An 18,228-nucleotide genomic window follows, 5' to 3' on the forward strand; every position below is an offset into this window, starting at 1 on the left:
TTGGCACAGGACAGAGCGGAGTTTAGGGCTGTTGTACATAGGGTCGCTATGAGTCGCAGGCGACTTGACGGCACATAACAACAACAACAACAACATGGTGAGCTTAGTGGCAAGAAGCTGCACTGCAATCCCAGAGATGTGCAGTTCAAAACTGCACTGCAATCCCAGACGTGTGCAGTTCAAGTCCACCAGATGATCTGCTGGAGAAGGAGGAACAATGTTCTCCTGTGCCAGTCAGATCCAATTTGATGGTACACACACAAATAATTTTTAAAAAATTTTAAAAAAGAAAAATCAAAAGGTAACTGCTACACGTAGAAGCTTGGTGTTTCTCAAGACTGTAAAAAAAAAGAAAGAAAGAAAGAAAGAAATTTTTCAAGCCCCAAAGATCATCATGGAAAGAGTCCAAGGACAAAATATTGAAGGACATGTTACTGTGGTGTGGCATTAAATCAGAACCAACTCATAGCTGAGCCTTTGGCAGGCTTTCAGAGGCATTAAGTCATACAAGAGGAAACTGCCCATTCTTCCACAGAGCAGCTGGTGGATTTGAATGTGTCTTTGGGATTATAGTGTAGCTTGCCTACTGTATGACACAGAAAGCATCAAAAGAAGATGGGAGAAAGATATACAGTCATTGTACCAAAAAAGAAGATCCTGCAGGGACCTAAAAAAACAGGGTATGATGGGCATAGTCTATAAAACATATTAACTGTAAGAAACATAATGGCAATGAATGAAAGTGTGAAGGGGAAATCTGCATTTAAAAAAAAAAGAATTGGCTGATGCTCAATCATTTCAGAAATAAATATGTGACCAATAATCAACAGTACTGAATGAAAAAGTCCAGGCTGCACTCAAGGTATTGGCAAAAAAATAAGATTAAAAAAAAATTTGGGTATTTAAACAAAGAGATGTAGCTCTGGCCATCCTTACTCACCCACACAAAGTAATCTGGAAAACAGGTAACAGGTCAAATGACCAAAAGAGATGCATTATTTGTGCTCATTAAAAAAATAAAAAGTGATCCAATAGAATGTAAAATTATAGAACCATATTGCTGACGAACACACAAGTAAAATACTGATGAAGATTATTCAAAGCAGCTGAAGCAGTACATTGACAGAGAACTAGTAGAAATTCAAGCTGGATTCAGAAAAGACTGTAGAAAAAAGTTATTACTGCTCATTCCAGACAGATTTTGGCTGAAAGGAAAGAATGTTTGTTTTTTAACTATGTAAAAGCATATATGGCTGTGTGGAACATAGTAAATGATGAGTAACATTGTGAATTGTCTGGAAGAGATCCATTATTTATTCTTCTCCCCCCAAAAGGTGATCTGACAGAATGTGGAAATTACTGAACAATATCACTAATATCACACACAAGCAAAATCCTGCTGAAGATTATCCAGAAATGACTAGAACAGTACATTAACAGAGAAATACCACAAATACAGCTGATTTTAGAAGAGGCCATGGCACTAGAGACATACTGTCAATGTCATATGGATCTCAGCTGAAAGCAAAGAGTACCAGAGGAATGTCTGTCTGTGCTTTATTGACTATGCAAAGATATTTGACTGTGTAGATCAAAACAAATTGTGGCTAACCTTGAGAAAAATGGGAATACCAGAATACTTGATAGTGCTCATGCAAAACCTATACTACTACCAGGAAGCAGTCATCAGAACACAGCAAGGAAATACTGCATGGTTCAAAATTAGGAAGGGAGTGCATCAGAAATGCGTTCAGTATCCATACCTTTTAATTGTGTATGCAGAACAGATCATTAGGGACACTAGACTTGATGAGGAAAAATGTGGCTTCAGGACTGGAAGTAGATTCATCAAAAATCTGTGTTATGCAGTTGATAAAACTTCTCTTGCCCAAACGGAGGAGGACCTGAAGAATTTGCTAAAGAAAGTCAAGAACTGTAGTCTTCAACATGGATTGAAGCTTAACATCAAGAAGACTCACCCATGGGCCAACTGGCAGCACCATGATGGATGGAGAAGAGATTAGGTTGCTAACACTTTCCACTTTCTCAGCTCCACAATCAACATTCTAGGCACCAGCAGTCAGGAAATCAAAAGATGAAATGCACTGAGGAAGCCTGTTGTCAAGGACCTCTCACTGCTAAAGAGCAATGATGCCCAGTCAGAAGACTAAGGTGCACCGGACACAGGCCACGGTCTGCACAATTACTTGCTATGCCTCAGAGAGCTGGACGGTGACTAAGGAAGAATTTATGCCTTTGAATTGTGGTGCTGGTACACAACACTGTGAATAAAGGGAATTCTAGGACATTTAACTGTCCTGATATGACCAAGAAAGTAGTTTTTCAAGCAGAGTAAAGGGATACTGAATGGTTGAACAACAAAGGGTTGGGGTTTTTTTATTAAAAAAACAAAACAAGGAAGGTGTGTCAAGATTGTACTCTCCCCATCATTCTCACTCAGTCTGTACGCTGAGCAACTAACGTGAGAAGCTTAACTAAATTAAGTAAAATGTGGCTCAAGATTGGGAGATTTATCAACAAACAGACTTCATTATCAAGGTGACATAACTACACGCTGAAAATAAAGAGGACTTGAGACACTGAAGATCAAAGTCTACAGGTTTAAAAAAAACGTTACATTCAACATCAAGAAAACAAAAACTCTGTACTGGTAAGGGCATCATGGGTAGTGAGTTTCTCTACTAAACCAAAGGCTGTGCATCTTCAACAGTTCAAATGCACCAGATACAGCACAGGAGAAAAATGAGCAGTCTTCCTCTATTACTATTTACAACCTTGGAAATCCAATGAAAATTGCTATGAGTTGGAAATGACCTGGCAGTGGTGAGTTTGAGGCACAAAAAGTAACATGACAGCAAACAGAGGACAGCTCATAACTTGTCAAGCATTGAATTTTACTTGGATTCACAATCAAAACTATGGAAGCAACATTCAATAAATCAAACAAGTATTGTATTGAGGCTGTCTTTAAGTGTTAAAGAGTAGAGAAGTGTGCCTGTCTCAAACATGGGATGTTGAATGGCTTCATACACTACGAAAGTTGAAAAATGATTAAGGAAGACTGAAGGTTTTGAATCATGGTGCTGGCAAAAAATATTCAATGGACTGACCAAAACCCCACAAAAAAAAAAATCTATCTTGGAAGAAGTACCAGAAGTGAACTCTTCAAAATCAAGGAGGTACAAATCTGTCTCACATATTGCTGACATATCACCAAAAGGACAGTTCCTAGAGAAGGGCATCATGCTTGGAAAAGTAGAGTCCAATAAAGATAGAAAGAAACCTTCAAGACAACGGTTTGACGCAGGGGCTATAAGAATGAGTTTCAATATAGCAAAGACTATAAACATGGTGAAGTATTGGGCAGAGTTTCATTCTGTTGGGCAGAGGTTTGCTGTAAGTTGAAGTCAATTCAATGACACCTAACAACAACAGGGCAGCAAAGTATAATCCTAGACAAGGACATTAGTGGGATAATTAAAAATTTAAAATTATCTACATATTAAATAATATTTTATCAATGGTAAAATCCTGGTTTTTATAACCTTACTGTATTACATAAGCATGTAACACTTGAGAAATATGGATGAAGGGTATATGGAAATGGTTCTTATTATTTTAGTAAATGTTTCAGAAGAGAAAATTACTTTTTTCAAAAACTTAAAACAAAAAAGTAAAAAGGTCCCATAAAAGAATAATTAGAGAATTACATATACATATTTGATTTAATATAAGTACTCAAAACACTTATCATTCATTTTTAATTAAAATTCTTCAAGTTTATTAAGGCTCTTGAATTCTTTTAAATGATTCACTTAGTAGATCTATTACAATGTGACTATTATGAATCAACAGAAAAGAATGGAAGAAAAGAAGCAAGCAAGCTGAGTTAGTCAGTCATTCACTTGCAAATTGCTAAAAAAGCTAAAACTGGTTCTTTCAAAAATAAGCTCATTTACCCCTGAAGTCTGTTTTCCCAACTAAGCAATTCTAAGTCCTACTTAATTATTAATCTCCATTTTGTTCTTGTTCCTAGTATTGCTATCAAAATCCATATAATATATTCTTAAAACAAAATAAAACAACCCAAAAGTGAACAAATTTATGTGTCTTTGTTTTACACTTTAATATCTGATCTTCTTGGTTTCCTTATTTGTAAAAATTGAGTATCTTTAACCAACTTTATAGGATTGCTTTGAAGATCAGATGAAAGTGCATGAATATAACTAGCATAAAGAAGATGCTCAAAAAGGATAGCAGAAATAGTTTCTCTAAACCAAGTCTCCCCTTGGAGACTAGGATTTTGAAGTTCCATCTCACATACTTTGGGGATGTGGCCAGGAGAGATCAGTCCTTGGAGAAGAACATCATGTTTGGAAGGGTAGAGGGACAGCGCAGGAGAGGAAGACCCTGAATGAAATGGACTGATACAGTGACTGGGGCAATGGGGATTGATGTGTTGGAATCAGTGAGACTGGCTCAAGACAGAGCTGGGTTCAGAAAGCTGTACATAGGGTCGTTATGGGTCACAGGCAACTCAATGGCACACAACAACAACAATTTCTAGATCAATCTGCCCTGTTTCCCAAGAAGCTATTTAGTATTTTTTCCTATATATTTTTTTCATTAAATATATTTATTAACTTTATTAGGTTCAGTATTCACTGAAAATTCCATTTACTATAATTAACTTCCATCTCCCTTTCTAAGTATCAGATTACTATTTCAAAAAACCACCTAACTGTAGGTCAAAATAAATTCAAGATCCAATACTATACTCTGTGCTGCCATCTATTGCTTATTACCATGCCCTCCAGATACTTCCTTTTATTCTGCAACCAGGCCAGTCTTATGTCTTTAATGTCTACATTCTAGTTCTTCTGAGATGAAATGTCCAAATGTCTGCAAAGACTTCCAATATAACCCCTTAATAACTGGGACCTTTCCTTTTCTATTTTCCATTATACATATCAGAGTTGTTGCAAAAAGAAATCTTTAAGCAGACAGTATAGTGTTTGATGCAGAAAAGGAGAAGCCCTAGCCTTAGCTGAGTTGCCAAATGGAAATTTTCTATTTAGTAAGTCAACTAAAAATTTTAAGACCAAAAATTACAAAAGCCAGTTGGATGATTCCATGATTTCTTATTTCTATATTTTCTTCTTAAAATATGAATGTATTTCCCCTTACATAGAAAAGGTAAATTCTTTCTTATAAGACTATAATGTATTCAACACATGTAAAAAGGTTTTGCTTAGGGGAGCTCTCATGGTCCAGTGCCAAGAAGCTGCACTGCAATCCCAGAGATGCATGGTTCAAATCCACCAGATGCTCTGCCAGGAAAGGAGGGACAATCTCCTCCTGTACCAGTCAGATCTGATCTGACGGTACACAGACACACACACAAAAAAAAATAATTTTTTTAATTATTTTGTGTGTGTGTACCATCAAATCAGATCTGACTGGTACAGGAGGATATTGCGCCTCCTTCTCCGGCAGAGCATCTGGTGGATTCGAACCGTGTTCCTCTGGGATTGCAGTGCAGCTTCTTGCCACTAGGCCACCAGAGCTCCCCCACAAAATAATAATTTTTTTAAAAAAGTTTTGCTTACAATCCTAAAATTTATGAAAATCCCTATAAAATGTCTGTTTAATAAATAGTCACAAAATATACAAAGTTTAAAATTATGAATTCCAAGAACATGGAAATCTTAAATTGGTACATGCTGACTTTCAAATTTAAAGAAACTTTCCACTGGTTACATTCAGGAGTATAAAAACAGACATGACAGGTTCATAGCTTTCCTAAGTTGTCATGTGAGTTAAGAAAACAAATTTAAACATAGAAAAGAGTCAGCAAAATATTAACTGACAGTTGCTAGGAAAGCTAGTATTTACTAGCAAAGTGTGAAGAATTCATATAGTTGTGAAAAAAGATTTACAAAAACAGTAAATGCAGAGCTGTACCATTCATAAAAAGAAGGGGTATAAGGTAGGAAGAAGAGCAAGTAGGAATTAGAGCAAACTTTAGGGAAGAAGAGTATGTGATAGTATAGTCCAAAGTAAAACAAAGACATACTATTTAATACAGAGGTATCCAGTCAGTTTTAGCTGAAAGGAAATTTTACAGAGGACTAACGGGGTACCATTAGAGAGAGGAGGTTGAACTGTGGTGTGTAGTTGAGGCATTATCTGTTAGGCTTTAGAATTCACAAGATAATGTAAAAAGTCACTGACAGCTGAGGATAGGCCTCCACACCATTTGATGAGTGGGAGTAAGAGAATGTATTTAACCTAACAGCAGTATTTAACTAAAAAAAAATCTGAGAAGAATATTTTTGTTATTTCAACAGTCTGAAAATAATGCCAAAGATCAGTACTATGGTGACTGAGTGCAAATGGAAAAGGATGAAATTTATGAGGGAAGAATTGATATGATATAGTAAATGATTTGAAATCAGAAGTACACAAGGAAAGAAAACAATCAAAGTGTTTCCAAGGCTTTAAAATTGGGAAAATAACTATGAATAGAAAAATAAAGACAGTGACCATTATTAGTATGCTTCTAATAACTAAAAAATGTTTCTAGATAATTATGTTTTTAATGGCTAACACAAAATAATGAAATAAAAAATCCAAAGGTACAGCTACATTCCACAAATGAATATAACCAGCCTTTAGAATAAGATAACATTAGTTTCACACTACATGCCCAGGTATTTTTAAAAAGGTTTTACTGAAATATTAAAACCTAATTCATCATAAATCTATATGAATCAATAATGCTTGATTCAAATCCCTGTTACTGTTGGTTTTGTACAATAAATGACTCCCATTACTTGGGTTATCATATACTTCATTCTTAAAAAGAACAATTTGAGACCCAGTTAATTATTTTGCCTAGAGAACTATACAAATAAAGCTATGCATGCTGGGATTTCTTCTCAATAGACTAAATCAACCAAATGGATACTATTTAAACTGTAAAATCCAGTTACTATCATATTTTTATTAATAAATATAGACATATATCTTCCTTTTCCTACACATTCTCCAAGAATTATTAAAAAAAACCCTTTTAAAAACATTTTTTTAAATGTCACACTACACCAAAGATTCACAAGTCTCTTGGTTACCTTTACTTTGTCTCTTCTCAAACAACAGAATAGACAATTTTCATCAAAAGTCCAATCAGAAATGCTGTCAGGTTCACAGTCTGCAAAAACAAGAGAAATAACTTAATAATTATAAAGAACTTAGCAGAAAAAGGTAAAGTAACTTAAAAACTATTGCTTGTTACAACTACAACAAAAAATTCCCACTGATCTAGACAAATTAAATATTTGCTTAAAATTCTGATTCTGTGTGCTCATTTGATTATCAACTAAACAAAGATATGAATACAGCTTTAACCTACATGAAGTTGAGAATAAAAGCCAACAGAAGGACACAAAGGCTTAAATCGTTTGATTTAAATCATAAACATATGATTTCGACTCATCTGAGTTACAATGGACCAGCTATATGACTGTGAGGTTTTTTCCAAGGGGCAGGGGTAAAAGTAGTATATCTTACTGGTAATATGTATGTACTACTTGGAAGCAGGAGTGGCATCTACTTCCTAAATAACATGCCTCTGGAAACTCTATGAACTTTAATAAATGTCGATGGCTGTAGAGGGGCTTCAGGCCTTTTATTCTTAGGTTCGCTATGAGTTGTGCTTGACTCAAAGGCAATCAACAACAACAACAATATGTACTACATACAACACTGCAGTTTATAATTTGCTAATGCTATCATTCTGACTGGTGTTTGATATCATAAGTCACTATGAAGAATCAGGAAGAAAAAAAAAACCAAACAAACAAACAAAAAAACACCTCAAACAGGGATGGGGAAGGGAATTGAATACCTTTAAACAAACTGAGATCGTTTAACAATCCAGGTCCAAACAGCCCTTCAAAAATACTTTCAAACCCTGAAAGGATAAATAAAAACAAAAATCCATTATCTAGATAGATAGACAGACAGACAGATAGATGGATGATAGATAGATAGATAGATAGACAGATAGATAGATAGATAGATCTACTAACTTAATATAAATGTACTACATGAAAAAGATGGCATTTTCTTCCGCTGCTCAAGGATCCCTAAAATACTGTTAAAGAAATGCTGAGAAGGTGTCAACAACAATCTAAGATGAACTTTTATATTTCTGTCAATGATTAAGTTAGAACATAAATTATGAGCACATACAAAAATAAACCAGTACAAATTAATCAACAAAAAAAATTTCTATGTCCTCTTCTCTTCTTACAAAACCATCAAAAATTCTTACAATCTCTAAATGGTACCTTTCTCAAAGAAGGCATTAAAATGGCCTCAATATGTCTAGGACATACTGTTTGAATCTAGAAAGCACTTTTCTGAGTATCAACCAAGATTTTTCAAACTATGTTTCTTGAAGGAAAATTCTCACTAAGAGCAACTTCTATACCCCTAAAGAAAAAAGCCACAACATAAACAGCCTCAAAAACATGCTGGAGTGTCAGCTACGAGTTAGCTCTGACTTGACAGTACTTAGTGACAACAGTAATAACCACATAGTAAAAGAAGTTCTGTATTATTTCATAGTGCCATAATATTTTATAAACATAAAACTCACAAACAGATAAGACCTGAATGACATTCACCATCAAACAGAACATTTCAAGATCTATTCTGATAATAAAATGCTATCACTGATGGAGCAATTTCCATCCACCTACAAGAACGATAGGTTAGTATGAGAGTTATTAAAATATAACCACCAATCACTAACACCAAAGTTGAAGAAACAGGATATTATAAACTTCTGAAGGCTAAAGTTTATTATATATGCAATCAAGACACACTGATTAGTATTGTTAACTGTTATATGAGAACTGGACAGAAGAATCTGTAGTTGGATAATATGGTCTCCATGCTTTAAAAAAAAAAGAAATGTGAGATATGATAGTACTCTGCAAGACTAATGACTTATTTATTGGCAAATTTTACATAACATAACAAACATAAAACAGTAATGACATATGTAACATTTCACTCTTTGGAAAACACAAGTACGAAAGCAACCACATCAGTGGAATGAGAAATTGAGAAGCTCAGTACCTTTAGTCAGAACAAGGTCTGTGGAACAGATTACCAAATGTTCATATATGCAAATTCAAATTGAAGGTGAGAAAAATGAAAGTCCATGAGAATCAAATTTGAGTATCTCCCACCTGAATTTAGAGACCATCTCAAAAGTAAACTGAACATTAATAACCAGGAGACTAGATCAGTTATGGAACAGACATCAATAATATTACTGTATTTTTTAAAGAACATTATATAAAAAGAAAACAAAAGTTTATTAAAAAGACAAAAGGTGGGCTATCAAAGCGGATGTCAGAATAGAGTCTGAAACTTGAATATAGAGTAGCTAAAAGCAAACCAAGTAATAATGAAGAAAAAAAAGCAGAAAAGAACATTTCAAAGGGTGGTTCAGGAAAACCAAGTAATTTATAATAATATGTGAAAAGACATGGGGCTAGAAAAACCAAACAGGAAGACCAAGCTTGTATTGTCATAAGGCAGAATCAATAGTTAATAAGACAAAGAATTTAAAATGTCATAGCATGAAGTTTGCACAAAGGTAGCATTTCTTTACTATAATCACAACAAAGGTTTGGAAGATGATAACAAAGATGATCACTAGAAACAACATTTTATCAGTTTTAAGGATAACATTATGACATAAAGAAATTTTCTAGTCCTTAGGATTAAAGAAGTAATTTCAATAAAGAAATCTGCAGTCTGTTTTATGCATTGTAATTAGTTGACTGTTCTCACACTCCTGATGCTATTAAGAAACAACTGTTTCTAAGTCTCTTTATATCAGGAGACTTCTTGGGAAAGTCAGCTGTCAGGGATCTTTCCAAAATTCTGAAGAGCAATAATGTCACTTTAAAGACTAAGAAATATCTAATTCAAGCCACTGTCTTTTCAATCAGCAGTTATGCGCCCAAGAAAGGGACAATGAATAAGGAGGACAAGAGAAGGTAAATTGTATCAAGAGACTTGAAGAGAGCACATGTGCACAGTCTTGGTCTTTTTGCCTTGGTGCTTCCCACTCTTGTCGTGTGCGCTCAAGTCAGCACAGACTGATCTAGAAATATGGGCTCAATATGGACAAAATAGGGAAATACGGACTCAGTATGTGCTGTTAGTGTTTCTGTCAGTACGCCAAGGATAATGGCCTTTAGCAAGTTGGACTAAGTGATCTATCTTGAATGGCTTAGCCAAGATGTCTACATGGCAAGAAACAAGAGCAATGCTGTGGATATAAAATTTCAATTATGAAAATGGGGCGGGAGGATGACAAGAGAAAAATCGATGCATTTGAGCTTTGGTGTTGGAGAAGAGTGCTGAATATCCCATGGACTGTCTAAAGAACAAGTATCTTGGAGAAAATGTAAGTAGAGTGCTTCTTGGAGGCAATGATGGCAAAACTTCATATTGGTAGGAGAGGCTATTGCTTCGAAAGGGAAATCACGGTTGGAAAGGGGGGAGGGTCAGTGAAGGACAGGAAGACCCTCAATGAGATGGACTGATGAAAGTGGGGCAATGGGCTCAAATGTGTCAAGGATAAGGATGATTCAAGATATTGTTCAGATTTGTTGTATACAATGTTGCTGTGAGTCATCCCTGACTCAACAGCACTTAACAACAACAAAATCTATTTAAGTACAGGAGAGGTGGTATCAACGTCTACTTATATTTGCTTCCTGTAATTAATTAAAGCATTTCTAAGGAGGGTGTGCTAAAAAGATGAGAAGAAATTCCTAGAATTATTCATTCTGGCCCAGGAGACGAAGCAGTCTCAAATACCTGAGGTTTGGATTTGTTGGGTTTTTTTTTAACTGGAGTTTATCTTGGACCAGAGGATCTGATAGTCTCAAACATTTGCCAATTTTTCAAATTAATATTATTATCTGTCTCCAACTCTTAAATGTCTCTAGCACAAAACAAAGCCAGTTTATGATCTGTTCACAGGATCAATGAAGACTCCCAGCTGACTCAATAGCACCTAACAGGAGCAATATCTTAAAAAAAAGGCTCTCCTCCTGATACCACAAACATTAATGAAAATATTTTATTATGTTGAAAGTACCAAGTACAAACTACAATAGTCATTAAAAAATTTTTTTAAAACTATCAGATCCATTGCCTCTGAGTCGACAACAATACACAGTGAACTTCTGCTGCATCTTCTTAAAGGCTGTGAATCTTTACAAGACTGCCTGCTCGGCGAGCTCTGGTGGCCTAGGGGCAGGAAACTGCACTGCAATCCGAGATGCAAGGTTCAAATCCACCAGATGCTCTGCTGAAGAAGGAGGAACAATCGCCTCCTGTACCAGTCAGATCCAATTTGACGGTACACACATTAAATAAATAAATATTTTTTTAAAAAAAGACTGCCTGCTCATCTTTCTCCCATGGAGCAACCAGTGGATTTAACGGATGATCTTCCCATTATAAGCACAAAATTTATTGTACTACATCAGTAACAGATTAAAGGTAGCTCTTATTCTGAAGAGTAAATGCAAATTAAAAACCTGCATATTAATCCAAAACTCGTTTTTTTTTTGGTGTGTACCATCAAATTAGATCTGACTGGTACAGGAGGAGACTGCCCCTCCTTCTCCAGCAGAGCATCTGGTGGATTTGAACCATGCACTTCTAATCCAAAACTCTTAAAAAGAAAACAACATGAACAAAAGCAAGCAGTAATACTAGGAGGAAGGAGGGAACAGGAGGAGAATCAAAGCTTTTGAGAGAGAACAGATTTTTTTTTTCATTAAAAAGATAAAATAATCCCAGAGGTGTGTGGTTCAAATCCACCAGATGCTCTGCTGAAGAAGGAGGAACAATCAATCGCCTCCTGTACCAGTCAGATCCAATTTGACGGTACACACATTAAAAAAAAAATGACAACAATAAAAAGATAAAATAATGTGAGGATTTGATTAGATTTAGTGATAAACAGCACTGATCACTTGTAATTAATATTATAAAATGGTTTTGAATGACAAAATAAAAACAAAAAGGGGCAAAAGAAGTTGAAACAATAATGAAATAGGATAAAAAAAGTTAACAGCACACAAATACTAACAACAATGTAACAAAAAAATCAAAACCAAAAGTGAGGAAGTCCAAAATAAACCTACTAGGAAAAAATTTTATCACAAATACAAAGATATGACCACAACTAATTTTTATACAAATAGTAACTGTTAACATGACATTCTTTTTCCTCATATTTGTAACAATACAGTAAACTTTATTCATTTTATTGACTACTATAAAGCCATATTCTGTTACCTTCTGTTCATTAAATGTTAATGTCATTCAGTTTTATTAATATTAAATATTGGATTTGGCAGTTGCATAGCAACAGAGAGTATCTCATGTGCTACGCTGACATTAACAAAAGGAGGAACACATGCATTGCAAATTCATACTAAGGTGTCAGAGAAAAGTCACGAGGCTCACAACAAAACATGGAAAGCTTAAAATACTGACAAAGACAGCAATGTCAGGTACCAATGCTACTGAGTAAAAATATTATATGTATCACATACAAAGTAAAAATATGTATTTTATTGGATTTGCTTACTACTAAAAAAATTCCTGACCAACACTGTAACTGGTTTAAAAAGCCAGTTGCCAGTTTCTTTCTTATTTCAGCAGTTTACATAGTGTCTTTAAATTGCCTAATGCAGTTTTGATATAGCTATTCTGTTAATAAAACACACACATTGTGTACAGAAAAAAATCCAATATTCTTAACTTCAGTAACCACTCAAAGTTTTTAATTTGTCCCAACCTACTGTATACACCACCTGGCCATCATTTTGCCATATTGTGGTGGCTTGCATGCTTCTGTGATACTGGCCACCCCTAATTTCAAACACCAAGAGTTATTCATGGTGGATAAAAGATTTAGCAGCGGTTTCAGACTAGGATAGATTAGGAAACGGGACTTAGTCATACATTTCTGAAATAAGAGGCTTTTGAAAACCTTACAAATAAGCAGTGAATCACTGTCTAGTATAGTGCTGAATGAGTAAGTCCATCAAGATGGAAAGCACTGAAAATGCGGCTGGGGGAAAGCTGCCTCCTCAACCTGATGGTGGTGGTGTTTTCAGCTGAGTCAGAACTCACACAGAGCTGACCTTCCAGTAGGTTTGCAGAAGCAGTTAATCGCTTGGGAGGAGGCTTCCCATCTTTCTCCTGCAGATACCTTCATGATGTGGAAAGGAGCACGCTGTTGGCTAGTGGTAAGAAGCTGCACTGCAATCCTAAAAGCACACAGTTCAAATACACCAGTTGCTCCACGGAAGATAGGCAAACTCCTCCTATGCAATTAACTGTCTCTGAAAATCCACTGGAAGGTCTGCTACTGTTCAGTTCTGACTCGCTGGTACACAACAACAACAGCAATAATATAGACGGAGAAAAGATTATTGACCAATGAAGGACTTCTGTTTGTTGATATGGTTAAGAATCAAATGAGAAACAGCTACAAACATCCATTAATAACTGAAATGTGCAGTGTACCCAAGTATGTTGTTTTCAGGTATGCTCGAGTCAACTATAGCTCATACTGATCCTATGGACAAGAGATCTGAATGCTGACCAATCCTGTGCCATCCTCATGATTTCTGACTGTTAAGACAGTCGTTGTGTCAATCCATTTTGTTGAGGGTTGTCCTCTCTTTCTCTGACTCATCACCTTTCCCAGCATGCCCTTCTCCAAGGATTGACTAGAGCTCTAGTGGCCCACTGGGTAATAAGTGGCACTGTCAATCAAAAGGCAACTCCTTGGGAGAAAGTAGAGCAATCTTCTCCTGTGTGATTTACAGCCTCTGAAAGTTCATTGGGAGATCTATTATGAATCAGTTCTGATTTGACAGTAAGAGGGATTTTCTTTTGTATAAAATATGAATCTAAGAAATCTGAAAGTTGTAAAAAAAAAAATGAAACAGCATACAAGATCAACATCCAAAGCATTAATAAACTGAGACAGACTAATATGTCATTCTTAATTAAGGCAAACTAGACAAATCAGATCTACTATGCCTAGAATGACAAAATAAAGAATAAATAGTATCATATCACTTTCTTAAATTTTTAAAAACAAATAAGATCTGCCCTTATGTGTAACACCATCAATGATAATATATGAAACTAGGGTGTGGCTCTTGCTCACAACAGGGTGTGAGCAGATTGGATTTGGCCTCGTATTTAAAAAGGCTTTTGGCCATCAGTCTGGGGCTATTTCTAGGATGGGAAGATGAATGGAATGGCCAGATTCTGTGAAGGTGTGTTTTCTGGTTTGGGGTTGAGATTAGGGTGTTGCTCTTCCTTGCAACAGGGTGTGAGCTGATTTTGGTTTGTTTTTTGTGGATCTCCTGCATAAAACAAGCTTAGAAGCAGGAGTGGCATCCACTTCCATAAAAGCTTGCCTCCAGACACTATGAAGTTGGAGAAAAGATGAAAGTTTTGTGTTCAAGACTTTTGTTTTTTTCATTGGGTCACTATGGGTCATCTAGACTCTATGACACTTAACAACAAGGAAGACCTAATTAATACAACTATTTTCAATTTTAGCACCAAACATTAACGTCAAAGAGGAAGAACTGAGGATTACAACTAACTTCTGTACTCTGAAAGATGAATGCAAAAAGTTGGAAAAAAGAATGATTGGCAATTAGAAAATATGGCCTTGGAGACAGAAATGAAGCTGGAAAATATGTAATTCTGCACAATTTCTTCATTGCAAATATGTTTTTTCAAAGATATATACAAAATCTATACACATGGACCTCATCTAATAGAATAAAACCCAAGTTAAAGAGACTTATCTGAGAAAAGAGACAGTGGTAAGGCTTAGTTTCAGCATTCAGGACAAAACCAAGGGCCAAAGACTCATATGCAAGTTCCTACTTAAAAATGAAAAAAATACAACTCTGAGTTTATTTCACTTGAATTTAAAGACTATCTCTAGAATACATTTGATTCATTGAACAATAGTAACCAAAGAATGCATGAGCTGTGAATGACAGCAAAGACTTTATTCTTTAAAGAAAGCAAAAGGCCATTACAAAGACAAAAAAAAGACAAAAAAATTGATGTCAGAAGAGACTCTAAACTTGCACTAGAAAGGAGAGAAACCAAAACAAAGGGAAGAAATTCTGACATGAGAGGTGAAGATTTCAAATGGTAGATAAAGAAGAAAATGTAATATAATGAAATGTACAAACACCTAAAGTTAGAAAACAAAAAGGCAAGAACACACATGCCATTTCTCAAGCTTCAAGAACTAAAGAGAGTCAAGTTGCCATACTGAAGGAATCTATGAGAAAAATATTTAAAGATGTAGGAAGCTTTAAAAGATAAAAGGGATACAGTCACTGTTCCAGAAGAACTGGTCAGCTCAGAAAACAAACAAACAAATGAAACAATGGACAAGATCAGGTTTTTCAAAAGAGAAAGAGACACACCACTGGCAAACTTAACAAAAGAAAAGGTACAATCTGAGTAATGAATGAAAGCGGCAATGTCACAACATAACAAGGTAAAATTAAAATATAGATTATAATTAAAAAAAGCTATACTCCTAAATTTTAAAGTCTAGAGGAAATGGGACAATTCTTAGATACTCACACCTACTCAAATTGACACAGACACTTGAACAGAACAGATCCATCGCAAAAGAAACTGAGGTCATTTTTAAAAAGTTCCATAGGGCAGTGGGGAGGAAGGAAGCCCTGCCCCAGGTGGCTTAAACAACAAATTCTATCAAACATTCAGTGAGTCATAACAAGCACAACGCTTTGATACAAAACCCACGTAAAACCATCATCCCCTCAAAAATAAATAAATGAATAAACAAACAAACAAACAAAAATTATAGGCAGAACAGATTCTTTGGAAGGCTGGACTATATGAAGAAGGTGGCATTAGGATTGGAGGAAGATTCATCAACAAACTGAATTATGCAGAGGACACAACCTTGCCTGCTGAAACTGAGGAGGACTTTAAGCATTTGCTGCAGAAGGTCAGGAGTGTAGTCTTCAATGTGGATCACATCTTAACATTAAGAAAACAAGGATCCTTACCAGCAGGTCAACTGGTAATATCATGATAGATGGAGAAAAGATTGACAATTACATTTTTCTCGGATTCACAATCAATATTCTTGGCATTAGCAGTCAGAAAATAAAAAGATAAGTTGTTTTGGGTAAGTCTGTTGTCAGGGACCTCTCCAGAACACCAGTGAGCAATTATGTCAGTCTAAAGACTAAAGTGCACCTGATACAGGTCCCGGTCTTCTTGATTACTTGTTATTTGGAGAGCTGTAAAATGATTGAGGATGACAGATGAAGAATCAATGCCTTTGAGTTGTGGTGCTGGAGAAGAATATTGAATATACCAAGGAGACTGCCAAGAGAGAGGTCTATACTAGAGAAAGTGAAACCAAGCTGCTCCTTGGAAGCAAGGATTTTGAAACTGTGTTGCATACTTTGGGAATGCTGTCAGGAAAGACCAGTCCTTGGAGAAGAACATCTTACTTGTAAGGGTAGAAGGTCAGTGCAGGAGAGGAGAACCCTGGCTCAGATAGATTGACACAGTGATGGTGGCAATGGAGTCAAGTGTATTAGAGATGGTGAGACTGGCTCAGGATAGGGCAAGGTTCAGAGTCATTGTTCATAGGGTTGCTATAAGTCATAGTCAACTAGACAGCACACAGCAACAATAAAAGGCCATTATCTCTCATGAACATAGATGCAAAAACCCTTTACAAAATCCTAGCCAAAAGAATCCAAAAGTATACAAAAAAAGAATTCTTCATGATCAGGTGGGATTTATACCAGGAATGCAAGGAATGGTTCAACATAAGAAAAACAATTAATTGGTCCGAATCTACCAGATGCTCTGCTGGATAAGGAGGGGTAATCTCCTCCTGTACCAGTCAGATTTGATTTGATAGTACACACTAAAAAAAAAAAAATTAAATTTAAAAAAACAACATAATTTATCACATTTATAAAGCAAATGGGATCTCTGGTAGCTTAGTGGCAAGAAGCTGCACTTCAATCCACAAATCACAAGGTTCAAGCTCACCAGCTGCTCCATAGGAGAAGGGTCAGCTCCAAGTCTATAGTACACAATAACAACAATAAAGCAAAGGACGAAAACCACATGATCCTATGAACTGATGCAGAAAGACCTCTGACAAAATCACTCCTTCTTGATTAAAATACTAATCAAAATAGCAATAGAAGGGAATTTCCTCAACATAATTAAAAGTATTTATGGGTATCATGGACTGCTAAGGGAAAAAAAACCAGATTTAACCTGGGGAGGGTTAAAGCGGGCTGCTCCTTGGAGGCAAGGATTCTCAGACTTTGTCTGACATACTTTGGTCATGCTGTAAGGAGAGACCGGTCCTTGGAGAAGGACATCATGCTTGGGAGCGTGGAGGGCAGGCGCAGGAGGGGAAGGCCCTCTATGAGGTGGATTGATTCGGTGACTGGGGCAATCGGGATGAGTGTGTCAGGAGACAATGAGATTGGCATAGGACAGAGCAGAGTTTAGAGCTGTTGTTTATAGAGTTACAAGCGACTCGACGGCACATAACAACAACAACACGCAAAACCAAGAATCAATATGATTCTTAATGGAGAGATATTAAAGGCACTCTCCTTGTGAACAGGAAATAGGCTAAGATACCTACTATCATAATTCCTAATCAATACTATATTAGAACTACTGCTGCTATTGTTGTGTACCATCAAGTCAGATCCGACCAACAGCTGACCGGTCAGAGAGTTTTCAGAAGCAATTACTTGCACAGGAAGAGCCTGTTCATCCCAGAAAGCAGCTGGTGGAGCCAAATTGTGTGCCATAAGGGAGCTCTGGTAGCCTAGTGGCAAGAAGCTGCACTGCAATCACAGAGGCACGTGGTTCAAATCCAGCAGATGCTCTGCTGGAGAAAGAGGGACAATCTCCTCCTGTTCCAGTCAGATCTGATTTGATGGTACACACCCACAAAATAATAAAATAAAATTTTAAAAAATTGTGTGCCTTTGGTATTGCAGTGCAGCTTCTCCCACT

The 18,228-nt window shown here is 36.1% G+C and overlaps 1 protein-coding gene and 1 pseudogene across 1 annotated transcript in view; both read right to left on the reverse strand.

Moving 5' to 3' along the window:
* Positions 1-18,228, reverse strand: part of LCOR (ligand dependent nuclear receptor corepressor) — a 129,947-nt gene that overhangs the window by 56,188 nt on the left and 55,531 nt on the right. The window contains exons 3-4 of the mRNA XM_006880075.1: positions 7,931-7,996; positions 7,155-7,234 (exon numbers count right to left, since the gene is read on the reverse strand). The gene's annotated coding sequence lies outside the window, so the exon portion shown is untranslated. The remainder of the gene's footprint in view (positions 1-7,154; positions 7,235-7,930; positions 7,997-18,228) is intronic.
* LOC102854327 overlaps positions 1-18,228 on the reverse strand; it is a 147,484-nt pseudogene that overhangs the window by 36,926 nt on the left and 92,330 nt on the right.

Source organism: Elephantulus edwardii, unplaced genomic scaffold (genome assembly GCF_000299155.1).
Source record: "Elephantulus edwardii isolate Elephantulus edwardi_28Jun2011 unplaced genomic scaffold, EleEdw1.0 scaffold00006, whole genome shotgun sequence".
NCBI classification, from domain to species: domain Eukaryota; kingdom Metazoa; phylum Chordata; class Mammalia; order Macroscelidea; family Macroscelididae; genus Elephantulus; species Elephantulus edwardii.